This window comes from Asterias amurensis, chromosome 4 (assembly GCF_032118995.1).
Source record: "Asterias amurensis chromosome 4, ASM3211899v1".
NCBI classification, from domain to species: Eukaryota; Metazoa; Echinodermata; class Asteroidea; order Forcipulatida; family Asteriidae; genus Asterias; species Asterias amurensis.
The window spans coordinates 1,582,736-1,605,604 of NC_092651.1; the positions used below are offsets into that span (position 1 = coordinate 1,582,736).

The window sequence follows — 22,869 nt, forward strand, 5'->3', positions numbered from 1 at the left end:
ATTTCCACGACCAGACCCGACTTGATAGGGTGTTTTTTCAATTATTTTAAGAAAATTCTTTTGTTGGAAACTTTTTGGTGGCAAAACTTTCATGAAAAACAGAGCGTTCACTGTAACTGGGCTTTTTGCCAGGGGAAAACTATGAGTCTGCCTCAAAATCAATGGAGTCGAAAAAAACAAACAAAGGGATCAAACATTGTTGAATATTTCCAATGAATAAACAATGTTTTATTTACAAATTGCTTCAGTGGTTTACATTTTTTCTTATAAACAAACACACCAATGTTCAATACAAATTTTAGAAAGTTGCAAAGATAAAATTCCTGACAAGTAGCCTTGTGTGATTCATGTGGGTTTTCTCTGATTTGTCAATGAACGAGTCCAAATAAATTTGGTTAAACTGTCAATGTTAACATAACACCAAGAAGTTGTTGTTGAACGTCACAAGTATTCTCTATATTATAACTAACTGTCAAAAAACTGTTAAGCTTTAATTCTCACTTGTATTTTTCTAGCACTTTTTTAAGCAGTTTAGTATCGTGTAATACAATTCCAACATCATTAGCATTGATGGCTGATGTTTCTTCTGATGGGTTCTTCAGGTGATGTGTGTGCAAGGTGAAAATCTCTTGTGAATAGTGTTCTGAGGAAATTGTCTGTTTTCATCCACTGGTTGAGAACCAACATCACTCAAAAGAGATTTACAAATGGTGCTACCCCAAACATCACCTGGTTATTACTCCAACCATGCAATGCTTCAAATCCTACTGATGAGTTCTTGTCCCTTGTTTACGAAACATTGCCTGCAGAGTGAGAAAATAAACAAAAAAATTGATTGAGAGGTTAATTTCCGATTAACAAAAAAATGAGTGAAAGGTTAATTTATGATCAACAAATAAATGGATACCCCCTTAAACTCTTGATTAATAGAAGTACTTTTAATTTGTATTTTTCTTGAGAATTGGTTATTGAGCTTGAAAACACAACCTTAGTAGGTTACCCTTTTCTATGTCCCCTTTTCATAATTTATTGTTTTCTAAAGTAGCCTTTGTGAATTGAATTTCAGCCCCTTTCTCCTGTAGTTTGACTCATTGAAAAATAATCCTACTGAACAAAGTAATCGTGTATTAAAGTTTACAACATTTTCACACTGTCCGAAGGTTTTAACAATTTTTATAACTTGAAACATCAATATTACCTTTGCTGGTCTTGAACTTTTAATGAATCTTGGCTCCTTGTCACTAGTTTCCCATGTAAAGTCCAGAGATGTCCTCACTGTCTGAACAGTATCTGTAAATTAGTGTAAATTGAAAAAAAAACTATTTCTTTAGTAATATAAATGCAAAACAGGGAAAGCATGTGGATATTGAAAGGAAAGTGACAAAAAGAGACTGAGTGATTATGGACAGGCGTCTGGAATTTTAATTTGTATTACTAAAGATTGACAATATTATACAATTTTAATATTATAGGACAAGTTAGGTCAATGAGATTGTGGTTTAAACATTTTCAAATGTAAAGTAAAATTATAAAAAAAAATCACTCTATTCAAAGCCAGTTGACACTATAATGACTAATGCCAATTACTCAAAATAATTGTTAGCATAAAAACTTACTAGGTAACAATCAATGCAATGGAGAGCTGTTGACATGGTTGATGATAGTTTAAAATCATTGTTATGTGTGTGGCTGTGACTGTGTGTGAGCCCCACTCAGCTCAGGTTGGGCCTTGGTTTTTATTTTATAAATAAAGGAAAGTATAAAAAATAACAAAGCTTATCTAAGGTTACTTAACTTCTAAGTTAAATTAAAAAGTAATTAAAATAGTAGGTTAAAAATAACAAAGGAATTTGTCAATCAGTATTTTGTGCTTAATTTAATAGCTTTGTGAAACTTTGCCCAGTTCAGTAGGGGCTTCAAATTGATATGAGCTTGCAATTCAAATATCTACCTGCTCTTTTTCACGAAAAAGATGCAGCACAAAATAAGCCTGCCATTTGTTTGCGCAGTGTGCATATGCATGGTGTGTGACTCACTAATTGGCAATCATCATCATGACCATCCTATTTTACTAATTAGGCAAAAGAAAAACAACTGTTACATTTCTTCATATCGTAACTTACCCTAATATCAAAAGCACATTGTCCTGTTTCCATAAGGCAATTATGAGCAAACTGTCAGTTCTGAAAGCTGTCAAAAAGAGCTTAATTTTCAAGTTTTAGCCGCCTTAACCGAGGAATTAAATGGCGGCCCGGATAAAGTTTTGTCTTTATGAATGTGACGTCATCGAGGGTGGGGGGGGGGGGGGGTAGTGGTTTGAAACTAGTACGACCGTAGAGGGAGGTATACAAGGGGACCGTTAAAAAAACATCTACCCCATACCTCCTGCAGCAGCAAAGCATGGGGTCGAGCGGGAAGCGAAAATCTTGGGCACGATCGAAGATGCGGGGTGGCCGCCCACAAAGAGAGGTTGTGTGATGATGACGTCATGGAGTACCTGGTTTATCGAACTGTAAGAGGGCGCTAATCATTGGGACCGTTAAATAAACTAGACGTTAACACTTCTGTCCAATATGAGCCTAAGAAAGGTCATTTTTATCTTGATCCTAATTGAATCACGTTTTAACAACCTTATAAACTGCTGTGGAATGTTCATTTGAATGCTTGTCTATAGAAGAGAATAGTAGCCAGGAACCTTGTGTTTTCCCTTCTCAATTGATGATAAGAAACCTTAGTGAGTTAATAATGAATAACCAATATTATTAACTACCCAAAAATCAATACCTATTGAACAATTTTACATGCTTACATTTCCACGACCAGACCCGACTTGATAGGGTGTTTTTTCAATTATTTTAAGAAAATTCTTTTGTTGGAAACTTTTTGGTGGCAAAACTTTCATGAAAAACAGAGCGTTCACTGTAACTGGGCTTTTTGCCAGGGGAAAACTATGAGTCTGCCTCAAAATCAATGGAGTCGAAAAAAACAAACAAAGGGATCAAACATTGTTGAATATTTCCAATGAATAAACAATGTTTTATTTACAAATTGCTTCAGTGGTTTACATTTTTTCTTATAAACAAACACACCAATGTTCAATACAAATTTTAGAAAGTTGCAAAGATAAAATTCCTGACAAGTAGCCTTGTGTGATTCATGTGGGTTTTCTCTGATTTGTCAATGAACGAGTCCAAATAAATTTGGTTAAACTGTCAATGTTAACATAACACCAAGAAGTTGTTGTTGAACGTCACAAGTATTCTCTATATTATAACTAATTGTCAAAAAACTGTTAAGCTTTAATTCTCACTTGTATTTTTCTAGCACTTTTTTAAGCAGTTTAGTATCGTGTAATACAATTCCAACATCATTAGCATTGATGGCTGATGTTTCTTCTGATGGGTTCTTCAGGTGATGTGTGTGCAAGGTGAAAATCTCTTGTGAATAGTGTTCTGAGGAAATTGTCTGTTTTCATCCACTGGTTGAGAACCAACATCACTCAAAAGAGATTTACAAATGGTGCTACCCCAAACATCACCTGGTTATTACTCCAACCATGCAATGCTTCAAATCCTACTGATGAGTTCTTGTCCCTTGTTTACGAAACATTGCCTGCAGAGTGAGAAAATAAACAAAAAAATTGATTGAGAGGTTAATTTCCGATTAACAAAAAAATGAGTGAAAGGTTAATTTATGATCAACAAATAAATGGATACCCCCTTAAACTCTTGATTAATAGAAGTACTTTTAATTTGTATTTTTCTTGAGAATTGGTTATTGAGCTTGAAAACACAACCTTAGTAGGTTACCCTTTTCTATGTCCCCTTTTCATAATTTATTGTTTTCTAAAGTAGCCTTTGTGAATTGAATTTCAGCCCCTTTCTCCTGTAGTTTGACTCATTGAAAAATAATCCTACTGAACAAAGTAATCGTGTATTAAAGTTTACAACATTTTCACACTGTCCGAAGGTTTTAACAATTTTTATAACTTGAAACATCAATATTACCTTTGCTGGTCTTGAACTTTTAATGAATCTTGGCTCCTTGTCACTAGTTTCCCATGTAAAGTCCAGAGATGTCCTCACTGTCTGAACAGTATCTGTAAATTAGTGTAAATTGAAAAAAAAACTATTTCTTTAGTAATATAAATGCAAAACAGGGAAAGCATGTGGATATTGAAAGGAAAGTGACAAAAAGAGACTGAGTGATTATGGACAGGCGTCTGGAATTTTAATTTGTATTACTAAAGATTGACAATATTATACAATTTTAATATTATAGGACAAGTTAGGTCAATGAGATTGTGGTTTAAACATTTTCAAATGTAAAGTAAAATTATAAAAAAAAATCACTCTATTCAAAGCCAGTTGACACTATAATGACTAATGCCAATTACTCAAAATAATTGTTAGCATAAAAACTTACTAGGTAACAATCAATGCAATGGAGAGCTGTTGACATGGTTGATGATAGTTTAAAATCATTGTTATGTGTGTGGCTGTGACTGTGTGTGAGCCCCACTCAGCTCAGGTTGGGCCTTGGTTTTTATTTTATAAATAAAGGAAAGTATAAAAAATAACAAAGCTTATCTAAGGTTACTTAACTTCTAAGTTAAATTAAAAAGTTATTAAAATAGTAGGTTAAAAATAACAAAGGAATTTGTCAATCAGTATTTTGTGCTTAATTTAATAGCTTTGTGAAACTTTGCCCAGTTCAGTAGGGGCTTCAAATTGATATGAGCTTGCAATTCAAATATCTACCTGCTCTTTTTCACGAAAAAGATGCAGCACAAAATAAGCCTGCCATTTGTTTGCGCAGTGTGCATATGCATGGTGTGTGACTCACTAATTGGCAATCATCATCATGACCATCCTATTTTACTAATTAGGCAAAAGAAAAACAACTGTTACATTTCTTCATATCGTAACTTACCCTAATATCAAAAGCACATTGTCCTGTTTCCATAAGGCAATTATGAGCAAACTGTCAGTTCTGAAAGCTGTCAAAAAGAGCTTAATTTTCAAGTTTTAGCCGCCTTAACCGAGGAATTAAATGGCGGCCGCCGGATAAAGTTTTGTCTTTATGAATGTGACGTCATCGAGGGTGGGGGGGGGTAGTGGTTTGAAACTAGTACGACCGTAGAGGGAGGTATACAAGGGGACCGTTAAAAAAACATCTACCCCATACCTCCTGCAGCAGCAAAGCATGGGGTCGAGCGGGAAGCGAAAATCTTGGGCACGATCGAAGATGCGGGGTGGCCGCCCACAAAGAGAGGTTGTGTGATGATGACGTCATGGAGTACCTGGTTTATCGAACTGTAAGAGGGCGCTAATCATTGGGACCGTTAAATAAACTAGACGTTAACACTTCTGTCCAATATGAGCCTAAGAAAGGTCATTTTTATCTTGATCCTAATTGAATCACGTTTTAACAACCTTATAAACTGCTGTGGAATGTTCATTTGAATGCTTGTCTATAGAAGAGAATAGTAGCCAGGAACCTTGTGTTTTCCCTTCTCAATTGATGATAAGAAACCTTAGTGAGTTAATAATGAATAACCAATATTATTAACTACCCAAAAATCAATACCTATTGAACAATTTTACATGCTTACATTTCCACGACCAGACCCCGACTTGATAGGGTGTTTTTTCAATTATTTTAAGAAAATTCTTTTGTTGGAAACTTTTTGGTGGCAAAACTTTCATGAAAAACAGAGCGTTCACTGTAACTGGGCTTTTTGCCAGGGGAAAACTATGAGTCTGCCTCAAAATCAATGGAGTCGAAAAAAACAAACAAAGGGATCAAACATTGTTGAATATTTCCAATGAATAAACAATGTTTTATTTACAAATTGCTTCAGTGGTTTACATTTTTTCTTATAAACAAACACACCAATGTTCAATACAAATTTTAGAAAGTTGCAAAGATAAAATTCCTGACAAGTAGCCTTGTGTGATTCATGTGGGTTTTCTCTGATTTGTCAATGAACGAGTCCAAATAAATTTGGTTAAACTGTCAATGTTAACATAACACCAAGAAGTTGTTGTTGAACGTCACAAGTATTCTCTATATTATAACTAATTGTCAAAAAACTGTTAAGCTTTAATTCTCACTTGTATTTTTCTAGCACTTTTTTAAGCAGTTTAGTATCGTGTAATACAATTCCAACATCATTAGCATTGATGGCTGATGTTTCTTCTGATGGGTTCTTCAGGTGATGTGTGTGCAAGGTGAAAATCTCTTGTGAATAGTGTTCTGAGGAAATTGTCTGTTTTCATCCACTGGTTGAGAACCAACATCACTCAAAAGAGATTTACAAATGGTGCTACCCCAAACATCACCTGGTTATTACTCCAACCATGCAATGCTTCAAATCCTACTGATGAGTTCTTGTCCCTTGTTTACGAAACATTGCCTGCAGAGTGAGAAAATAAACAAAAAAATTGATTGAGAGGTTAATTTCCGATTAACAAAAAAATGAGTGAAAGGTTAATTTATGATCAACAAATAAATGGATACCCCCTTAAACTCTTGATTAATAGAAGTACTTTTAATTTGTATTTTTCTTGAGAATTGGTTATTGAGCTTCAAAACACAACCTTAGTAGGTTACCCTTTTCTATGTCCCCTTTTCATAATTTATTGTTTTCTAAAGTAGCCTTTGTGAATTGAATTTCAGCCCCTTTCTCCTGTAGTTTGACTCATTGAAAAATAATCCTACTGAACAAAGTAATCGTGTATTAAAGTTTACAACATTTTCACACTGTCCGAAGGTTTTAACAATTTTTATAACTTGAAACATCAATATTACCTTTGCTGGTCTTGAACTTTTAATGAATCTTGGCTCCTTGTCACTAGTTTCCCATGTAAAGTCCAGAGATGTCCTCACTGTCTGAACAGTATCTGTAAATTAGTGTAAATTGAAAAAAAAACTATTTCTTTAGTAATATAAATGCAAAACAGGGAAAGCATGTGGATATTGAAAGGAAAGTGACAAAAAGAGACTGAGTGATTATGGACAGGCGTCTGGAATTTTAATTTGTATTACTAAAGATTGACAATATTATACAATTTTAATATTATAGGACAAGTTAGGTCAATGAGATTGTGGTTTAAACATTTTCAAATGTAAAGTAAAATTATAAAAAAAAATCACTCTATTCAAAGCCAGTTGACACTATAATGACTAATGCCAATTACTCAAAATAATTGTTAGCATAAAAACTTACTAGGTAACAATCAATGCAATGGAGAGCTGTTGACATGGTTGATGATAGTTTAAAATCATTGTTATGTGTGTGGCTGTGACTGTGTGTGAGCCCCACTCAGCTCAGGTTGGGCCTTGGTTTTTATTTTATAAATAAAGGAAAGTATAAAAAATAACAAAGCTTATCTAAGGTTACTTAACTTCTAAGTTAAATTAAAAAGTAATTAAAATAGTAGGTTAAAAATAACAAAGGAATTTGTCAATCAGTATTTTGTGCTTAATTTAATAGCTTTGTGAAACTTTGCCCAGTTCAGTAGGGGCTTCAAATTGATATGAGCTTGCAATTCAAATATCTACCTGCTCTTTTTCACGAAAAAGATGCAGCACAAAATAAGCCTGCCATTTGTTTGCGCAGTGTGCATATGCATGGTGTGTGACTCACTAATTGGCAATCATCATCATGACCATCCTATTTTACTAATTAGGCAAAAGAAAAACAACTGTTACATTTCTTCATATCGTAACTTACCCTAATATCAAAAGCACATTGTCCTGTTTCCATAAGGCAATTATGAGCAAACTGTCAGTTCTGAAAGCTGTCAAAAAGAGCTTAATTTTCAAGTTTTAGCCGCCTTAACCGAGGAATTAAATGGCGGCCCGGATAAAGTTTTGTCTTTATGAATGTGACGTCATCGAGGGTGGGGGGGGGGGGGGGTAGTGGTTTGAAACTAGTACGACCGTAGAGGGAGGTATACAAGGGGACCGTTAAAAAAACATCTACCCCATACCTCCTGCAGCAGCAAAGCATGGGGTCGAGCGGGAAGCGAAAATCTTGGGCACGATCGAAGATGCGGGGTGGCCGCCCACAAAGAGAGGTTGTGTGATGATGACGTCATGGAGTACCTGGTTTATCGAACTGTAAGAGGGCGCTAATCATTGGGACCGTTAAATAAACTAGACGTTAACACTTCTGTCCAATATGAGCCTAAGAAAGGTCATTTTTATCTTGATCCTAATTGAATCACGTTTTAACAACCTTATAAACTGCTGTGGAATGTTCATTTGAATGCTTGTCTATAGAAGAGAATAGTAGCCAGGAACCTTGTGTTTTCCCTTCTCAATTGATGATAAGAAACCTTAGTGAGTTAATAATGAATAACCAATATTATTAACTACCCAAAAATCAATACCTATTGAACAATTTTACATGCTTACATTTCCACGACCAGACCCGACTTGATAGGGTGTTTTTTCAATTATTTTAAGAAAATTCTTTTGTTGGAAACTTTTTGGTGGCAAAACTTTCATGAAAAACAGAGCGTTCACTGTAACTGGGCTTTTTGCCAGGGGAAAACTATGAGTCTGCCTCAAAATCAATGGAGTCGAAAAAAACAAACAAAGGGATCAAACATTGTTGAATATTTCCAATGAATAAACAATGTTTTATTTACAAATTGCTTCAGTGGTTTACATTTTTTCTTATAAACAAACACACCAATGTTCAATACAAATTTTAGAAAGTTGCAAAGATAAAATTCCTGACAAGTAGCCTTGTGTGATTCATGTGGGTTTTCTCTGATTTGTCAATGAACGAGTCCAAATAAATTTGGTTAAACTGTCAATGTTAACATAACACCAAGAAGTTGTTGTTGAACGTCACAAGTATTCTCTATATTATAACTAATTGTCAAAAAACTGTTAAGCTTTAATTCTCACTTGTATTTTTCTAGCACTTTTTTAAGCAGTTTAGTATCGTGTAATACAATTCCAACATCATTAGCATTGATGGCTGATGTTTCTTCTGATGGGTTCTTCAGGTGATGTGTGTGCAAGGTGAAAATCTCTTGTGAATAGTGTTCTGAGGAAATTGTCTGTTTTCATCCACTGGTTGAGAACCAACATCACTCAAAAGAGATTTACAAATGGTGCTACCCCAAACATCACCTGGTTATTACTCCAACCATGCAATGCTTCAAATCCTACTGATGAGTTCTTGTCCCTTGTTTACGAAACATTGCCTGCAGAGTGAGAAAATAAACAAAAAAATTGATTGAGAGGTTAATTTCCGATTAACAAAAAAATGAGTGAAAGGTTAATTTATGATCAACAAATAAATGGATACCCCCTTAAACTCTTGATTAATAGAAGTACTTTTAATTTGTATTTTTCTTGAGAATTGGTTATTGAGCTTGAAAACACAACCTTAGTAGGTTACCCTTTTCTATGTCCCCTTTTCATAATTTATTGTTTTCTAAAGTAGCCTTTGTGAATTGAATTTCAGCCCCTTTCTCCTGTAGTTTGACTCATTGAAAAATAATCCTACTGAACAAAGTAATCGTGTATTAAAGTTTACAACATTTTCACACTGTCCGAAGGTTTTAACAATTTTTATAACTTGAAACATCAATATTACCTTTGCTGGTCTTGAACTTTTAATGAATCTTGGCTCCTTGTCACTAGTTTCCCATGTAAAGTCCAGAGATGTCCTCACTGTCTGAACAGTATCTGTAAATTAGTGTAAATTGAAAAAAAAACTATTTCTTTAGTAATATAAATGCAAAACAGGGAAAGCATGTGGATATTGAAAGGAAAGTGACAAAAAGAGACTGAGTGATTATGGACAGGCGTCTGGAATTTTAATTTGTATTACTAAAGATTGACAATATTATACAATTTTAATATTATAGGACAAGTTAGGTCAATGAGATTGTGGTTTAAACATTTTCAAATGTAAAGTAAAATTATAAAAAAAAATCACTCTATTCAAAGCCAGTTGACACTATAATGACTAATGCCAATTACTCAAAATAATTGTTAGCATAAAAACTTACTAGGTAACAATCAATGCAATGGAGAGCTGTTGACATGGTTGATGATAGTTTAAAATCATTGTTATGTGTGTGGCTGTGACTGTGTGTGAGCCCCACTCAGCTCAGGTTGGGCCTTGGTTTTTATTTTATAAATAAAGGAAAGTATAAAAAATAACAAAGCTTATCTAAGGTTACTTAACTTCTAAGTTAAATTAAAAAGTAATTAAAATAGTAGGTTAAAAATAACAAAGGAATTTGTCAATCAGTATTTTGTGCTTAATTTAATAGCTTTGTGAAACTTTGCCCAGTTCAGTAGGGGCTTCAAATTGATATGAGCTTGCAATTCAAATATCTACCTGCTCTTTTTCACGAAAAAGATGCAGCACAAAATAAGCCTGCCATTTGTTTGCGCAGTGTGCATATGCATGGTGTGTGACTCACTAATTGGCAATCATCATCATGACCATCCTATTTTACTAATTAGGCAAAAGAAAAACAACTGTTACATTTCTTCATATCGTAACTTACCCTAATATCAAAAGCACATTGTCCTGTTTCCATAAGGCAATTATGAGCAAACTGTCAGTTCTGAAAGCTGTCAAAAAGAGCTTAATTTTCAAGTTTTAGCCGCCTTAACCGAGGAATTAAATGGCGGCCCGGATAAAGTTTTGTCTTTATGAATGTGACGTCATCGAGGGTGGGGGGGGGGGGGGGTAGTGGTTTGAAACTAGTACGACCGTAGAGGGAGGTATACAAGGGGACCGTTAAAAAAACATCTACCCCATACCTCCTGCAGCAGCAAAGCATGGGGTCGAGCGGGAAGCGAAAATCTTGGGCACGATCGAAGATGCGGGGTGGCCGCCCACAAAGAGAGGTTGTGTGATGATGACGTCATGGAGTACCTGGTTTATCGAACTGTAAGAGGGCGCTAATCATTGGGACCGTTAAATAAACTAGACGTTAACACTTCTGTCCAATATGAGCCTAAGAAAGGTCATTTTTATCTTGATCCTAATTGAATCACGTTTTAACAACCTTATAAACTGCTGTGGAATGTTCATTTGAATGCTTGTCTATAGAAGAGAATAGTAGCCAGGAACCTTGTGTTTTCCCTTCTCAATTGATGATAAGAAACCTTAGTGAGTTAATAATGAATAACCAATATTATTAACTACCCAAAAATCAATACCTATTGAACAATTTTACATGCTTACATTTCCACGACCAGACCCCGACTTGATAGGGTGTTTTTTCAATTATTTTAAGAAAATTCTTTTGTTGGAAACTTTTTGGTGGCAAAACTTTCATGAAAAACAGAGCGTTCACTGTAACTGGGCTTTTTGCCAGGGGAAAACTATGAGTCTGCCTCAAAATCAATGGAGTCGAAAAAAACAAACAAAGGGATCAAACATTGTTGAATATTTCCAATGAATAAACAATGTTTTATTTACAAATTGCTTCAGTGGTTTACATTTTTTCTTATAAACAAACACACCAATGTTCAATACAAATTTTAGAAAGTTGCAAAGATAAAATTCCTGACAAGTAGCCTTGTGTGATTCATGTGGGTTTTCTCTGATTTGTCAATGAACGAGTCCAAATAAATTTGGTTAAACTGTCAATGTTAACATAACACCAAGAAGTTGTTGTTGAACGTCACAAGTATTCTCTATATTATAACTAATTGTCAAAAAACTGTTAAGCTTTAATTCTCACTTGTATTTTTCTAGCACTTTTTTAAGCAGTTTAGTATCGTGTAATACAATTCCAACATCATTAGCATTGATGGCTGATGTTTCTTCTGATGGGTTCTTCAGGTGATGTGTGTGCAAGGTGAAAATCTCTTGTGAATAGTGTTCTGAGGAAATTGTCTGTTTTCATCCACTGGTTGAGAACCAACATCACTCAAAAGAGATTTACAAATGGTGCTACCCCAAACATCACCTGGTTATTACTCCAACCATGCAATGCTTCAAATCCTACTGATGAGTTCTTGTCCCTTGTTTACGAAACATTGCCTGCAGAGTGAGAAAATAAACAAAAAAATTGATTGAGAGGTTAATTTCCGATTAACAAAAAAATGAGTGAAAGGTTAATTTATGATCAACAAATAAATGGATACCCCCTTAAACTCTTGATTAATAGAAGTACTTTTAATTTGTATTTTTCTTGAGAATTGGTTATTGAGCTTGAAAACACAACCTTAGTAGGTTACCCTTTTCTATGTCCCCTTTTCATAATTTATTGTTTTCTAAAGTAGCCTTTGTGAATTGAATTTCAGCCCCTTTCTCCTGTAGTTTGACTCATTGAAAAATAATCCTACTGAACAAAGTAATCGTGTATTAAAGTTTACAACATTTTCACACTGTCCGAAGGTTTTAACAATTTTTATAACTTGAAACATCAATATTACCTTTGCTGGTCTTGAACTTTTAATGAATCTTGGCTCCTTGTCACTAGTTTCCCATGTAAAGTCCAGAGATGTCCTCACTGTCTGAACAGTATCTGTAAATTAGTGTAAATTGAAAAAAAAACTATTTCTTTAGTAATATAAATGCAAAACAGGGAAAGCATGTGGATATTGAAAGGAAAGTGACAAAAAGAGACTGAGTGATTATGGACAGGCGTCTGGAATTTTAATTTGTATTACTAAAGATTGACAATATTATACAATTTTAATATTATAGGACAAGTTAGGTCAATGAGATTGTGGTTTAAACATTTTCAAATGTAAAGTAAAATTATAAAAAAAAATCACTCTATTCAAAGCCAGTTGACACTATAATGACTAATGCCAATTACTCAAAATAATTGTTAGCATAAAAACTTACTAGGTAACAATCAATGCAATGGAGAGCTGTTGACATGGTTGATGATAGTTTAAAATCATTGTTATGTGTGTGGCTGTGACTGTGTGTGAGCCCCACTCAGCTCAGGTTGGGCCTTGGTTTTTATTTTATAAATAAAGGAAAGTATAAAAAATAACAAAGCTTATCTAAGGTTACTTAACTTCTAAGTTAAATTAAAAAGTTATTAAAATAGTAGGTTAAAAATAACAAAGGAATTTGTCAATCAGTATTTTGTGCTTAATTTAATAGCTTTGTGAAACTTTGCCCAGTTCAGTAGGGGCTTCAAATTGATATGAGCTTGCAATTCAAATATCTACCTGCTCTTTTTCACGAAAAAGATGCAGCACAAAATAAGCCTGCCATTTGTTTGCGCAGTGTGCATATGCATGGTGTGTGACTCACTAATTGGCAATCATCATCATGACCATCCTATTTTACTAATTAGGCAAAAGAAAAACAACTGTTACATTTCTTCATATCGTAACTTACCCTAATATCAAAAGCACATTGTCCTGTTTCCATAAGGCAATTATGAGCAAACTGTCAGTTCTGAAAGCTGTCAAAAAGAGCTTAATTTTCAAGTTTTAGCCGCCTTAACCGAGGAATTAAATGGCGGCCGCCGGATAAAGTTTTGTCTTTATGAATGTGACGTCATCGAGGGTGGGGGGGGGGGGGTAGTGGTTTGAAACTAGTACGACCGTAGAGGGAGGTATACAAGGGGACCGTTAAAAAAACATCTACCCCATACCTCCTGCAGCAGCAAAGCATGGGGTCGAGCGGGAAGCGAAAATCTTGGGCACGATCGAAGATGCGGGGTGGCCGCCCACAAAGAGAGGTTGTGTGATGATGACGTCATGGAGTACCTGGTTTATCGAACTGTAAGAGGGCGCTAATCATTGGGACCGTTAAATAAACTAGACGTTAACACTTCTGTCCAATATGAGCCTAAGAAAGGTCATTTTTATCTTGATCCTAATTGAATCACGTTTTAACAACCTTATAAACTGCTGTGGAATGTTCATTTGAATGCTTGTCTATAGAAGAGAATAGTAGCCAGGAACCTTGTGTTTTCCCTTCTCAATTGATGATAAGAAACCTTAGTGAGTTAATAATGAATAACCAATATTATTAACTACCCAAAAATCAATACCTATTGAACAATTTTACATGCTTACATTTCCACGACCAGACCCCGACTTGATAGGGTGTTTTTTCAATTATTTTAAGAAAATTCTTTTGTTGGAAACTTTTTGGTGGCAAAACTTTCATGAAAAACAGAGCGTTCACTGTAACTGGGCTTTTTGCCAGGGGAAAACTATGAGTCTGCCTCAAAATCAATGGAGTCGAAAAAAACAAACAAAGGGATCAAACATTGTTGAATATTTCCAATGAATAAACAATGTTTTATTTACAAATTGCTTCAGTGGTTTACATTTTTTCTTATAAACAAACACACCAATGTTCAATACAAATTTTAGAAAGTTGCAAAGATAAAATTCCTGACAAGTAGCCTTGTGTGATTCATGTGGGTTTTCTCTGATTTGTCAATGAACGAGTCCAAATAAATTTGGTTAAACTGTCAATGTTAACATAACACCAAGAAGTTGTTGTTGAACGTCACAAGTATTCTCTATATTATAACTAATTGTCAAAAAACTGTTAAGCTTTAATTCTCACTTGTATTTTTCTAGCACTTTTTTAAGCAGTTTAGTATCGTGTAATACAATTCCAACATCATTAGCATTGATGGCTGATGTTTCTTCTGATGGGTTCTTCAGGTGATGTGTGTGCAAGGTGAAAATCTCTTGTGAATAGTGTTCTGAGGAAATTGTCTGTTTTCATCCACTGGTTGAGAACCAACATCACTCAAAAGAGATTTACAAATGGTGCTACCCCAAACATCACCTGGTTATTACTCCAACCATGCAATGCTTCAAATCCTACTGATGAGTTCTTGTCCCTTGTTTACGAAACATTGCCTGCAGAGTGAGAAAATAAACAAAAAAATTGATTGAGAGGTTAATTTCCGATTAACAAAAAAATGAGTGAAAGGTTAATTTATGATCAACAAATAAATGGATACCCCCTTAAACTCTTGATTAATAGAAGTACTTTTAATTTGTATTTTTCTTGAGAATTGGTTATTGAGCTTGAAAACACAACCTTAGTAGGTTACCCTTTTCTATGTCCCCTTTTCATAATTTATTGTTTTCTAAAGTAGCCTTTGTGAATTGAATTTCAGCCCCTTTCTCCTGTAGTTTGACTCATTGAAAAATAATCCTACTGAACAAAGTAATCGTGTATTAAAGTTTACAACATTTTCACACTGTCCGAAGGTTTTAACAATTTTTATAACTTGAAACATCAATATTACCTTTGCTGGTCTTGAACTTTTAATGAATCTTGGCTCCTTGTCACTAGTTTCCCATGTAAAGTCCAGAGATGTCCTCACTGTCTGAACAGTATCTGTAAATTAGTGTAAATTGAAAAAAAAACTATTTCTTTAGTAATATAAATGCAAAACAGGGAAAGCATGTGGATATTGAAAGGAAAGTGACAAAAAGAGACTGAGTGATTATGGACAGGCGTCTGGAATTTTAATTTGTATTACTAAAGATTGACAATATTATACAATTTTAATATTATAGGACAAGTTAGGTCAATGAGATTGTGGTTTAAACATTTTCAAATGTAAAGTAAAATTATAAAAAAAAATCACTCTATTCAAAGCCAGTTGACACTATAATGACTAATGCCAATTACTCAAAATAATTGTTAGCATAAAAACTTACTAGGTAACAATCAATGCAATGGAGAGCTGTTGACATGGTTGATGATAGTTTAAAATCATTGTTATGTGTGTGGCTGTGACTGTGTGTGAGCCCCACTCAGCTCAGGTTGGGCCTTGGTTTTTATTTTATAAATAAAGGAAAGTATAAAAAATAACAAAGCTTATCTAAGGTTACTTAACTTCTAAGTTAAATTAAAAAGTAATTAAAATAGTAGGTTAAAAATAACAAAGGAATTTGTCAATCAGTATTTTGTGCTTAATTTAATAGCTTTGTGAAACTTGGCCCAGTTCAGTAGGGGCTACAAATTGATATGAGCGTGCAATTCAAATATCTACCTGCCCTTTTTCACGAAAAAGATGCAGCACAAAATAAGCCTGCCATTTGTTTGCGCAGTGTGCATATGCATGGTGTGACTGTGTGACTCACTAATTGGCAATTATCATGACCATCCTATTTTACTAATTAGGCAAAAGAAAAACAACTGTTACATTTCTTCATATCGTAACTTACCCTAATATCAAAAGCACATTGTCCTGTTTCCATAAGGCAATTATGAGCAAACTGTCAGTTCTGAAAGCTGTCAAAAAGAGCTTAATTTTCAAGTTTTAGCCGCCTTAACCGAGGAATTAAATGGCGGCCGCCGGATAAAGTTTTGTCTTTATGAATGTGACGTCATCGAGGGTGGGGGGGGGGGGGTAGTGGTTTGAAACTAGTACGACCGTAGAGGGAGGTATACAAGGGGACCGTTAAAAAAACATCTACCCCATACCTCCTGCAGCAGCAAAGCATGGGGTCGAGCGGGAAGCGAAAATCTTGGGCACGATCGAAGATGCGGGGTGACCGCCCACAAAGAGAGGTTGTGTGATGATGACGTCATGGAGTGCCTGGTTTATCGAACTGTAAGAGGGCGCTAATCATTGGGACCGTTAAATAAACTAGACGTTAACACTTCTGTCCAATATGAGCCTAAGAAAGGTCATTTTTATCTTGATCCTAATTGAATCACGTTTTAACAACCTTATAAACTGCTGTGGAATGTTCATTTGAATGCTTGTCTATAGAAGAGAATAGTAGCCAGGAACCTTGTGTTTTCCCTTCTCAATTGATGATAAGAAACCTTAGTGAGTTAATAATGAATAACCAATATTATTAACTACCCAAAAATCAATACCTATTGAACAATTTTACATGCTTACATTTCCACGACCAGACCCGACTTGATAGGGTGTTTTTTCAATTATTTTAAGAAAATTCTTTTGTTGGAAACTTTTTGGTGGCAAAACTTTCATGAAAAACAGAGCGTTCACTGTAACTGGGCTTTTTGCCAGGGGAAAACTATGAGTCTGCCTCAAAATCAATGGAGTCGAAAAAAACAAACAAAGGGATCAAACATTGTTGAATATTTCCAATGAATAAACAATGTTTTATTTACAAATTGCTTCAGTGGTTTACATTTTTTCTTATAAACAAACACACCAATGTTCAATACAAATTTTAGAAAGTTGCAAAGATAAAATTCCTGACAAGTAGCCTTGTGTGATTCATGTGGGTTTTCTCTGATTTGTCAATGAACGAGTCCAAATAAATTTGGTTAAACTGTCAATGTTAACATAACACCAAGAAGTTGTTGTTGAACGTCACAAGTATTCTCTATATTATAACTAATTGTCAAAAAACTGTTAAGCTTTAATTCTCACTTGTATTTTTCTAGCACTTTTTTAAGCAGTTTAGTATCGTGTAATACAATTCCAACATCATTAGCATTGATGGCTGATGTTTCTTCTGATGGGTTCTTCAGGTGATGTGTGTGCAAGGTGAAAATCTCTTGTGAATAGTGTTCTGAGGAAATTGTCTGTTTTCATCCACTGGTTGAGAACCAACATCACTCAAAAGAGATTTACAAATGGTGCTACCCCAAACATCACCTGGTTATTACTCCAACCATGCAATGCTTCAAATCCTACTGATGAGTTCTTGTCCCTTGTTTACGAAACATTGCCTGCAGAGTGAGAAAATAAACAAAAAAATTGATTGAGAGGTTAATTTCCGATTAACAAAAAAATGAGTGAAAGGTTAATTTATGATCAACAAATAAATGGATACCCCCTTAAACTCTTGATTAATAGAAGTACTTTTAATTTGTATTTTTCTTGAGAATTGGTTATTGAGCTTGAAAACACAACCTTAGTAGGTTACCCTTTTCTATGTCCCCTTTTCATAATTTATTGTTTTCTAAAGTAGCCTTTGTGAATTGAATTTCAGCCCCTTTCTCCTGTAGTTTGACTCATTGAAAAATAATCCTACTGAACAAAGTAATCGTGTATTAAAGTTTACAACATTTTCACACTGTCCGAAGGTTTTAACAATTTTTATAACTTGAAACATCAATATTACCTTTGCTGGTCTTGAACTTTTAATGAATCTTGGCTCCTTGTCACTAGTTTCCCATGTAAAGTCCAGAGATGTCCTCACTGTCTGAACAGTATCTGTAAATTAGTGTAAATTGAAAAAAAAACTATTTCTTTAGTAATATAAATGCAAAACAGGGAAAGCATGTGGATATTGAAAGGAAAGTGACAAAAAGAGACTGAGTGATTATGGACAGGCGTCTGGAATTTTAATTTGTATTACTAAAGATTGACAATATTATACAATTTTAATATTATAGGACAAGTTAGGTCAATGAGATTGTGGTTTAAACATTTTCAAATGTAAAGTAAAATTATAAAAAAAAATCACTCTATTCAAAGCCAGTTGACACTATAATGACTAATGCCAATTACTCAAAATAATTGTTAGCATAAAAACTTACTAGGTAACAATCAATGCAATGGAGAGCTGTTGACATGGTTGATGATAGTTTAAAATCATTGTTATGTGTGTGGCTGTGACTGTGTGTGAGCCCCACTCAGCTCAGCTTGGGGCTTGGTTTTTATTTTATAAATAAAGGAAAGTATAAAAAATAACAAAGCTTATCTAAGGTTACTTAACTTCTAAGTTAAATTAAAAAGTAATTAAAATAGTAGGTTAACAAAGGAATTTGTCAATCAGTATTTTGTGCTTAATTTAATAGCTTTGTGAAACTTGGCCCAGTTCAGTAGGGGCTACAAATTGATATGAGCTTGCAATTCAAATATCTACCTGCCCTTTTTCACGAAAAAGATGCAGCACAAAATAAGCCTGCCATTTGTTTGCGCAGTGTGCATATGCATGGTGTGTGACTCACTAATTGGCAATCATCATCATGACCATCCTATTTTACTAATTAGGCAAAAGAAAAACAACTGTTACATTTCTTCATATCGTAACTTACCCTAATATCAAAAGCACATTGTCCTGTTTCCATAAGGCAATTATGAGCAAACTGTCAGTTCTGAAAGCTGTCAAAAAGAGCTTAATTTTCAAGTTTTAGCCGCCTTAACCGAGGAATTAAATGGCGGCCGCCGGATAAAGTTTTGTCTTTATGAATGTGACGTCATCGAGGGGGGGGGGGGGGGGGTAGTGGTTTGAAACTAGTACGACCGTAGAGGGAGGTATTCAAGGGGACCGTTAAAAAAACATCTACCCCATACCTCCTGCAGCAGCAAAGCATGGGGTCGAGCGGGAAGCGAAAATCTTGGGCACGATCGAAGATGCGGGGTGACCGCCCACAAAGAGAGGTTGTGTGATGATGACGTCATGGAGTGCCTGGTTTATCGAACTGTAAGAGGGCGCTATTCATTGGGACCGTTAAATAAACTAGACGTTAACGCTTCTGTCCAATATGAGCCTAAGAAAGGTCATTTTTATCTTGATCCTAATTGAATCACGTTTTAACAACCTTATAAACTGCTGTGGAATGTTCATTTGAATGCTTGTCTATAGAAGAGAATAGTAGCCAGAAACCTTGTGTTTTCCCTTCTCAATTGATGATAAGAAACCTTAGTGAGTTAATAATGAATAACCAATATTATTAACTACCCAAAAATCAATACCTATTGAACAATTTTACATGCTTACATTTCCACGACCAGACCCGACTTGATAGGGTGTTTTTTCAATTATTTTAAGAAAATTCTTTTGTTGGAAAATTTTTGGTGGCAAAACATTCATGAAAAACAGAGCGTTCACTGTACCTGGGCTTTTTGCCAGGGGAAAATTATGAGTCTGCCTCAAAAACAATGGAGTCGAAAAAAAAAAAAAAAAGGGATCAAACATTGTTGAATATTTCCAATGAATAAACAATGTTTTATTTACAAATTGCTTCAGTGGTTTACATTTTTTCTTATAAACAAACACACTAATGTTTAATACAAATTATAGAAAGTTGCAAAGATAAAATTCCTGACAAGTAGCCTTGTATGATTCATGTGGTTTTTCTCTGATTTGTCAATGAATGATTCCAAATAAGTTTGGTAAAACTGTAATTGTTAACATAAACATAACACCAAGTAGTTGTTGTCGAACGTCACAAGTTTTCTCTATATTATAACTAGTGAACATTAATTATCAAAAAACTGTCAAGCTTTAATTCTCACTTGTGTTTTTCTAGCACTTTTTTAAGCAGTACCAAAAACTAAAAAGTTGTTTTGTTTTAATATTTGCTGCGAGGATCAATTTTTTTTTTTTTACAGTTTAGTATCGTGTAATACAATTCCAACATCATTAGCGTTGATGGTTGATGTTTCTTCTGATGGGTTCTTCAGGTGATGTGTGTGCAAGGTAAAAATCTCTTGTGAGTAGTGTTCTGAGGAAATTGTCTGTTTTCATCCACTGGTTGAGAACCAACATTACTCAAAAGAGATTTACAAATGGTGCTACCCCAAACGTCACCTGGTTATTACTCCAACCATGCAACGCTTCAAATCCTACTGATGAGTTCTTGTCCCTTGTTTACAAAACATTGCCTGCAGAGTGAAAAAATAAATAAAAAAATGATTGAGAGGTTAATTTCCGATCAATAAAAAAATGATTGAGAGGTTGATTTCCGATCAAAGAATAAATGGATACCCCCTTAAATTCTTGATTAATAGAAGTACTATTAATTTGTGTTTTTTTCTTGAGAATTGGTTATTGAGCTTAAAAACACAAGCTTAGTAGGTAACCCTTTTCTATGTCCCCTTTTCATAATTTATTGTTTTCTAAAGTAGCCTTTGTGAATTGAATTTCAGCCCCTTTCTCCTGTAGTTTGACTCATTGAAAAATAATCCTACTGAACAAAGTAATCGTGTATTAAGGTTTACAACATTTTCACACTGTCCGAAGGTTTAAAAATATTTTATAACTTGAAACATCAATATTGCCTTTGCTGGTCTTGAACTTTTAATGAATCTTGGCTCCTTGTCACTAGTTTCCCATGTAAAGTCCAGAGATGTCCTCACTGTCTGAACAGTATCTGTAAATTAGTGTAAATTGAAAAAAAAACTATTTCTTTAGTAATATAAATGCAAAACAAGGAAAGCATGTGGATATTGAAAGGAAAGTGACAAAAAGAGACCGAGTGATACTAATATGGACAGGCATCTGGAATTTTAATTTGTATTACTAAAGATTGACATTATACAATTTTAATATTATTGGACAAGTTAGGTCAATGAGATTGTGATTTAAACATTTTCAAATGTAAAGTAAAATTATAAAAAAATCACTCTATCTATTCAAAGGCAGTGGACACTATAATGACTATTGCTAATTACTCAAAATAATTGTTAGCATAAAAACTTACTAGGTAACAATCAATGCAATGGAGAGCTGTTGACATGGTTGATGATAGTTTAAAATCATTGTAATGTGTGTGGCTGTGACTGTGTGTGAGCCCCACTCAGCTCAGCTTGGGCCTTTTTTTTTTTTTATAAAGGAAAGTATAACAAATAAGTAAGCTTATCTCAGGACAGGTTACTTAAACTTAAAAGTAATTAAAATAGTAGATTAACAAGGGACTTTGTCAAGCAGTATTTTCTGCTTAATTTAATAGCTTTGTGAAACTTGGCTCAGTTCAGTAGGAGCTATAAATTTATATGAGCGTGCAATTCAAATATCTACCTGCCCTTTTTCACGAAAAAGATGCAGCACAAAATAAGCCTGCCATTTGTTTGCGCAGTGTGCATTATGCATGGTGTGTGACTGACAATCATGACCATCCTATTTTATTAATTTTTTATAGGCAAAAGAAAAACAACTGTTACATTTCTTCATATCGTAACTTACCCTAATATCAAAAGCACATTGTCCTGTTTCCAAAAGGCAATTATGAGCAAACTGTCAGTTCTGAAAGCTGTCCAAACGAGCTTAAAGTTCAAGTTTTAGTCGCCTTAACCGAGGAATTAAATGGCGGCCGCCGGATAAAGTTTTGTCTTTATGAATGTGACGTCATCGGGGGGGGGGGGGGTATGAAACTAGTACAACCGTAGAGGGAGGTATACAAGGGGACCGTTAAAAAAAAATCTACCCCAACCTCCTGCATGCGGCAAAGCATGGGGTCGAGCGGGAAGCGAAAATCGTGAGCACGATCGAAGATGCGGGTTGACCGCCGACAAAGAGAGGTTGTGTGATGATGACGTCATGGTGTCCCTGGTTTACCGAACTGTAAGAGGGCGCTATTTATTGGGACCGTTAAATGAACTAAACGTTAACACTTCTGTCCAATGAGAGCGTTATAATAAGAAAGGTCATTTTTATCTTGATCCTAATTGAATCACGTTTTAACTACCTTATAAATTGCTGTGGAATGTTCATTTGAAAGCTTGTCTATAGAAGACAATAGTAGTCAGGAACATTGTATTTTCACTTCTCACTTGATGATAAGAAACCTTAGTGAGTTAATAATGAATAACCAATATTATTAACTACCCAAAAATCAATACCTGTTGAACAATTTTACATGCTCACATTTCCACGACCAGACCCGACTTGATAGGTGTTTTTTCAATTATTTTAAGAGAATTCTTTTGTTGGAAACTTTTTGGTGGCAAAACATTCATGAAAAACAGAGCGTTCACTGTAACTGGGCTTTTTGCCAGGGTAAAATTATGACAGTCTGCCTCAAAATTAATGGAGTCTTTTCCAAGCGGTCGAAAGAAAAAAACAAACATACACAAATGGATCAAGCATTGTTGAATATTTCCAATGAATAAACAATGTTTCAGTGGTTTACATTTTTTCTTATAAACAGACACACTTATGTTCACTACAAATTATAGAAAGTTGCAAAGATAAAATTCCTTACCCCTA

At 34.6% G+C, this 22,869-nt stretch overlaps 8 long non-coding RNA genes across 8 annotated transcripts; all 8 read right to left on the minus strand.

Moving 5' to 3' along the window:
- Positions 1 to 354: 354 nt before the first annotated feature.
- On the minus strand, positions 355 to 2,255 carry LOC139936230 (uncharacterized). Its single transcript, XR_011785920.1, has 3 exons — positions 2,124 to 2,255; positions 1,199 to 1,290; positions 355 to 803 (listed from the first exon to the last, which is right to left on the minus strand). It is a non-coding gene; the product is annotated as an uncharacterized lncRNA (long non-coding RNA).
- Positions 2,256 to 3,163: 908 nt separating this feature from the next.
- On the minus strand, positions 3,164 to 5,098 carry LOC139936619 (uncharacterized). Its single transcript, XR_011785985.1, has 3 exons — positions 4,933 to 5,098; positions 4,008 to 4,099; positions 3,164 to 3,612 (listed from the first exon to the last, which is right to left on the minus strand). It is a non-coding gene; the product is annotated as an uncharacterized lncRNA (long non-coding RNA).
- An 871-nt stretch (positions 5,099 to 5,969) lies between these two features.
- Positions 5,970 to 7,870, minus strand: LOC139936620 (uncharacterized). The gene is made up of 3 exons (XR_011785986.1): positions 7,739 to 7,870; positions 6,814 to 6,905; positions 5,970 to 6,418 (listed from the first exon to the last, which is right to left on the minus strand). It is a non-coding gene; the product is annotated as an uncharacterized lncRNA (long non-coding RNA).
- Positions 7,871 to 8,778: 908 nt separating this feature from the next.
- LOC139936192 (uncharacterized) lies at positions 8,779 to 10,679 on the minus strand. The gene is made up of 3 exons (XR_011785912.1): positions 10,548 to 10,679; positions 9,623 to 9,714; positions 8,779 to 9,227 (listed from the first exon to the last, which is right to left on the minus strand). It is a non-coding gene; the product is annotated as an uncharacterized lncRNA (long non-coding RNA).
- A 909-nt stretch (positions 10,680 to 11,588) lies between these two features.
- Positions 11,589 to 13,522, minus strand: LOC139935748 (uncharacterized). The gene is made up of 3 exons (XR_011785848.1): positions 13,358 to 13,522; positions 12,433 to 12,524; positions 11,589 to 12,037 (listed from the first exon to the last, which is right to left on the minus strand). It is a non-coding gene; the product is annotated as an uncharacterized lncRNA (long non-coding RNA).
- Positions 13,523 to 14,398: 876 nt separating this feature from the next.
- Positions 14,399 to 16,334, minus strand: LOC139935747 (uncharacterized). The gene is made up of 3 exons (XR_011785847.1): positions 16,171 to 16,334; positions 15,243 to 15,334; positions 14,399 to 14,847 (listed from the first exon to the last, which is right to left on the minus strand). It is a non-coding gene; the product is annotated as an uncharacterized lncRNA (long non-coding RNA).
- An 876-nt stretch (positions 16,335 to 17,210) lies between these two features.
- LOC139935749 (uncharacterized) lies at positions 17,211 to 19,135 on the minus strand. The gene is made up of 3 exons (XR_011785849.1): positions 18,974 to 19,135; positions 18,055 to 18,146; positions 17,211 to 17,659 (listed from the first exon to the last, which is right to left on the minus strand). It is a non-coding gene; the product is annotated as an uncharacterized lncRNA (long non-coding RNA).
- A 757-nt stretch (positions 19,136 to 19,892) lies between these two features.
- LOC139935750 (uncharacterized) lies at positions 19,893 to 21,985 on the minus strand. Its single transcript, XR_011785850.1, has 3 exons — positions 21,847 to 21,985; positions 20,943 to 21,034; positions 19,893 to 20,546 (listed from the first exon to the last, which is right to left on the minus strand). It is a non-coding gene; the product is annotated as an uncharacterized lncRNA (long non-coding RNA).
- Between the last annotated feature and the right edge of the window lie 884 nt (positions 21,986 to 22,869).